Below are 6,000 nucleotides of genomic sequence, written 5' to 3' on the forward strand. Positions count from 1 at the left end.
GATTGTCCAATGCCACTTACCCAATATCCACTATGGGTTGGCCTCAGGGTGGCTTTGAAATCGATTTTTAAAATAAACTTGTTACAATATATTGAGCTATCATTCAAAGACAGTTCATATTGAAAAAGCTCTCACTCAGGAAAATATAAATACCTTGAAGTTGTCAATCTGTTCTAAAAGCAAATACATATCCACTTAATGCTTCAAAGATAGATAATCCTTTAATAACCTTTAAAACTCAAAAGTAAGATACGAACATGACCCTCTGCTGAGCTAAATGGGTTTTGGAACAATTGAAATTCAGTCAGACATTAATAATATGACCAACTGTTTAAACAAACCCTGGGAAATATAAGCAATGGAGTAAATTGAAATTGAAAAAACAGGCGGATCCTTTAAAAGCCGCAGATGTTTTTCATTTCAAAGTTAAAAGCAAATTTTCTATCAATCAACAGTGCTGAGCAAGTCCTCAGATTATATATATTTTTAAAAGTCAAGGCAAGTTTTTCAAAGCTAAAGATCTTTGGACATTTAAATCACATTCCACAATGTTTCAAGACAGTTTCCTCATACATTTGTCTGTAGTTTTTAATATATTTTGTCCATTTAGAAAAGAGCTATAATGTCCATCAACATTTATACTGGGGATCCATCTAATGGTCAACTTACTTTTGCAGGATAGAAACCCAAGATTAAAAAAATTTCCTTTCAATAGAACATCAAAAAGTTATTTTAAAGGTGTCGAACCAGTCAGAATGTTCCCAAGTCTGTTTACCCAATGATCATAAATTCAAACCCAGCAGCTTTTCTAAGGTTTATAAACTCTGCACTAGCACATTAAAATAATGGGGCCGAGGTGAGGGGAAGGAAATTCAAATTTCCCCTGGTCTTTACAATGACAATCTTGATCTGAGAGTGTATCTTGCACTCGAGGCTTTCCTGACGTGCGAAAAACCCATTCAAACATAGGATGACTTTGAGAAGACAGAGGAATATGTTCTGCAGACAGAAAAATAAAAATAAATCAGATTTCAGGAATTTATTCCTGCCTCCATTAGGAGATAAAACTCGAACCGGTACATTGGTTATTGTCTCCTTGCAGCTAGATTTCAGTGTTCATCACCTCTGAAATGGGAACATCATGTGGCTGAGGAAAAGGCAACTGGTGCTGGTGTTACCCCAGTTGCTGTTGGCATTACTGCTTGCATTTCCAACTGGACACTACTTTTCAGAGCTTTAACATCTGCCTCCAACCAGGGGGCGACACGATGGCTCAGTCATTAGCACTACTGTCTCACAGCACCAGGGTCCCAGGTTTGATTCCAGCCTCAGGTGACTGTCTGTGTGGGTTTCCTCCGGGTGCTCTGGTTTCCTCCCACAGTCCAAAGATGTGCAGGTCAGGTGAATTGGCCATGCTAAATTGTCCATAGTGTGAAGTCTTTTGGTCTGAGTGGGTTACTCTTCGGTGTGGACTGCTTGGGCCAAAGGGTCTGTTTCCACACTGTAGGGAATCTAATCAAAACCTTCTCCCTCACTCAAACCCATGGTGGCCTAATCAGCAACCCCATTCAAATTTATGCCCAATGATGATCTTTCATTTAGGTCTTTGAATTTGGTCATAATTTCTGATAAGTTTTGAAAATGAGACCATTATGTCATTACCCAAGTATGGTGTATTTTGTAGTCATGGGATATGTTCTGTTAAATTTTCCCAGTGTACCAACAGCAATTAAAAGCAATCTTTGCACATAAGTGGAAATCCTGCTAAACATCAAAGTAATTGTCATCAAGCAAGAGCTGCATCATGAATACGCCCAGTCTACTTTTACAGGATTAACTCATGATTTATGACCTTCCATTTGCACATTTACTGATACTCCTGACTACAGTGTCATCAAGTGAGGACCAAATCTAGTCAAGATTAGGTCACTCCAATCATAGTAGCCCCACAGTGTGGAACAGGCCTTTTGGCCAAACAAGTCCACGCTGATCTTCCGAAGAGCATCTCACCTGGACCCATCCTTCTACCCTATCCCTGTAACCCTGCATTTCCCATGGCTAATGCACCTAACCTGCACAGCGCTGAGTACCATGAGCAATTTAGCATGGCCAATCCACCTAACCTGCACATTTTTGGACTGCGGGAGGAAACCAGAGCACCCGGCAGAAACCCAGTCGCACGTGGGGCGAATGTGCGAACACCACACAGTCACCTGAGGTTGGAATCAAACCCAGGTCCTTGGCGCTGTGAGGCACCAGTGCTCCATCATGTCACCCTTAGCTTACTTAAGCTTAGATTGTCTACAAACTTAGATTCATGCTTCATTTGAACTAAGGCTATTCAACGTTGCATTAAATAAGCATACCTATGATATTTTCTCAAACATACTGAAAGTACCTTGTGGTAATTTCCACCTCTACCAGGATGTGCCACTAGCTAAGGATTCATTTTTGAAGTCCACTTCACCAGTCCTTCCTTGTACTTGCTTTTCTTTGGATCTGTAGTGATTAGTGGTAGAGAATACAATACCATAGAGCACCTGCAGAAAAGGCATTGTTCTTAGAGAACAACAAGATTTGTTGCATAATAGCAGCAAGTACAACTGCAACTACAACTGTAGGGAGAGACTGAATAGGCTGGGGCTATTTTCCCTGAAGTCAGAGGCTGAGGGGTGACCTTATATAGGTTTGTGAAATCATGAGGAGCATGGATAGGGTGAATACTCAAGGTCTTTTTCTCAAAGTGGGGTAGTCCAAAATTAGAAGGCATAGGTTTAAGGTGAGAGGAGAAAGATTTAAAAGGGACACAAGGGGTAACTTTTTCACACAGAGGGTGGTGCATGTATGGAACGAGCTACCAGAGGAGGTGGTGGAGGTGGGTACAATTATGACATATAAAAGATGAGTACATGATTAGGAACAGTTTCAAGGGACATAGAATCCCTATTGTGTGGAAGCTGGCCATTCAGCCCATCAAGTCCACAGCGAAGAGTCTCTCACCCAGACCCAATCCCCCTACTCTATCCCTGTATTTCCTATGGTGCAAAAACAATGACTGCAGATGCTGGAAACCAGATTCTGGATTAGCGGTGCTGGAAGAGCACAGCAGTTCAGGCAGCATCCAAGGAGCTTCCTGCCTGAACTGCTGTGCTCTTCCAGCACCACTAATCCAGAACCTACATTTCATATGGCTAATCTAACAAGCCTCCACAGTCCTGGACAGAATGGGCAATTGAGCATGGCCAATCCACCTAACTTGCTCATCTTTGGATTGTGGGCAGAAACCAGAGCATCCTGACGTAAACCAAGCAGATGCAAGAAGAATGTGCAAACTCCATACAGCCAGTCGCTGAGGTGAGAATTGAATCTAGGTCCTGATGCTGTGAGGCAGCAGTGCTAACCACCGTGCTGCCCAATATGGGCGAAATGCTGGCAAATGGGACTAGATCATTTTAGGATATCTGGTTGGCATGGACGAGTTGAACTGAAGACTATTTCCCTGCTGAATAACACCATATAACTCTACATTTTGTCAGACAAAATTACCAGGGGTTCCTTCCAAAAGCTGGAGCAAGCCTCCTTGTCTACACCCACATAGTATGAGTGAAATCAATAGAATGGATAGAGCCATTATAACATGAACATTGATCCTTTCATTCTACAACAATTCCTTCTACAACAGACCTATTTCCATCAATAGCTGAGACTGAAGGAAGTATTATACTTTCTTGCACTTTGCTTTGAGGCTCTGGGCCTCCAACATAAAAGATTTGTGACAGGATTTCAATTAATGTGCATAAAAAGGTTTTCCTTCATGAAAGGATAGACCGGATCTAAAAATTGAAGTTCTAAATTGGAGGAAGGCTACCTTTGACAGTATTAGGCAAGAACTTTCAAAAGCTGAATGGGGACAGATGTTCGCAGGTAAAGGGATGGCTGGAAAATGGGAAGCCTTCAGATATGAGATAATGAGAGTACAGAGAAAGTATATTCCTGTTAGGGTGAAAGGAAAGCCTGGCAGGTATAGGGACTGCTGGATGACTAAAGAAATTGACTATTTGATTAAGGAAAAGAAGAAAGCATGTGTCAGATATAGACAGGATAGATCGAGTGAATCCTTAGAAGAGTATAAAGGCAGTAGGAGAAAGTAGGGAAATAGTTGGTGGCACCTTGAAAAATGTCCATATTACAGAGGAGGAAGTGTTGGATGTCTTGAAACACATAAAAGTGGATAAATCCTCAGGACCTGATCAGGTGTACCCGAGAACACTGTGGGAAGCTAGGGAAGTGATTGCTGGGCCCTTTGCTGAGATAATTGTATAATCGATATTCACAAGTGAAGTGCTGGAAGACTGGAGGTTGGCTAACGTGGTGCCACTATTTAGGAAATGTGGTAAGGACAAGCCAGAAAACTATAGACCTGACGTTGCTGGTGGGCAAGTCATTGGAGGGAATCCTGAGGGACAGGATGTACATGTATTTGGAAAGGCAAGGACTGATTATGGATAGTCAACATGGCTTTGTGCGTAGGAAATCATGTTTCACAAACTTGATTGAGCTTTTTGAAGAAGTAATGAAGAGGATTGATGAGGGCAGAGCAGTGGACGTGATCTATATGGACCTCAGTAAGGTGTTCAACAAGGTTCCCCATGAGAGACTGATTAACAAGGTTAGATCTCATGGAATACAGGGAGTGCTAGCCATTTGGATACAGAACTGGCTCGAAGATAGAAGACAAAGATTGGTGGTGGAGAGTTGTTTTTCAGACTGGAGGCCTGTGACCAGTGGAGTGCCACAAGGATCGGTGCTGGGTCCTCTACTTTTTGTCATTTATATAAATGATGTGGATGTGAACCTAGGAGGTACAGTTAGTAGGTTTGCAGATATCACCAAAATTGGAGGTGTAGTGGACAGTGAAGTTCAACTGCTATGGGGGTTGAACCACCATGCTATTGGGGAGGGAATTCCAACAACAGCGTAGGAATGGCAATATGCTTCCAAAGCAGCATGGTGAGTGGCTTGGAAGGGAACTTGCAGTTGTGATGTTCCCAAATATCTGCTGCCCATATTCTGGAATTATGGAATTCCATATTATGGAAGTGACTATGTGTTTGAAAGTGCTGTCTGAGGATCTTCGATGAATTTCTGCAGTGCCTCTTGTAACAGCACATACTGTTGCTACTGAACATCAATGGTAGAGGGAGTGGATGCTTGGGGATGTGGTGCTAATCCAATGGGCTGCTTTGTCCTGGATGGTGTCAAGCTTGTTGAGTTTTGTTGGGGCTGCCCTCATCCATGCAAGTGGTGAATATTCCATCACACTCCTGACTTGTTCGTTATAGGTGGTGAACAGGCTTTGGGGAGTCAGAAGGTGAGTTACTCATCGCACTATTCCTCGCATCTGACTTAATCTTGTAGCCAAGATGGGCTTATGGGATGGGCTCGTTTGAGTATCTGATCAATGATAACCCCAGGATGTTGATAGTGATGGTTACATCATTGAATGTCAAAGAGCAATGGTTAGATTGTCATTTATTGTTGATGGTCATAGCCTGGCATTTGTGTGGTACGAATGCTACTTGCCACTTGTCAGTCCAAACCTGGATTTTGTCCAGATCGTTTTACATTTGAACATGGACTGTTTCAGAATTTGAGGAGTTGAGAATAATGCTGAACATTGTGTAATCATGGACAAACATCCCTACTTCTGACCTTATGATGGAGGGAAGGTTATTGATGAGGCAGCTGTTCTGAGGAAGGGTCACTTGACTCGAAGCATTAATTCTGATTTCTCTCCACAGATTCTGCCAGACCTGCTGAGCCTTTCCAGCAATTTCTGTTTTTTCAGCTGAAGATAGTTGGGCCTAGGACACTACCCAGTCACATGAGACTGCATGGGGTCTGGAGTCAATATTGAGGACTTCCAGCACAACTCCGTTCCAACTGTATATCATTGTGCTGCACCGCATCTGGTAGATCTGACCTTCCATCAGGAATCAT

Source organism: Chiloscyllium plagiosum, chromosome 4 (assembly GCF_004010195.1).
Source record: "Chiloscyllium plagiosum isolate BGI_BamShark_2017 chromosome 4, ASM401019v2, whole genome shotgun sequence".
Classification (NCBI taxonomy): Eukaryota; Metazoa; Chordata; class Chondrichthyes; order Orectolobiformes; family Hemiscylliidae; genus Chiloscyllium; species Chiloscyllium plagiosum.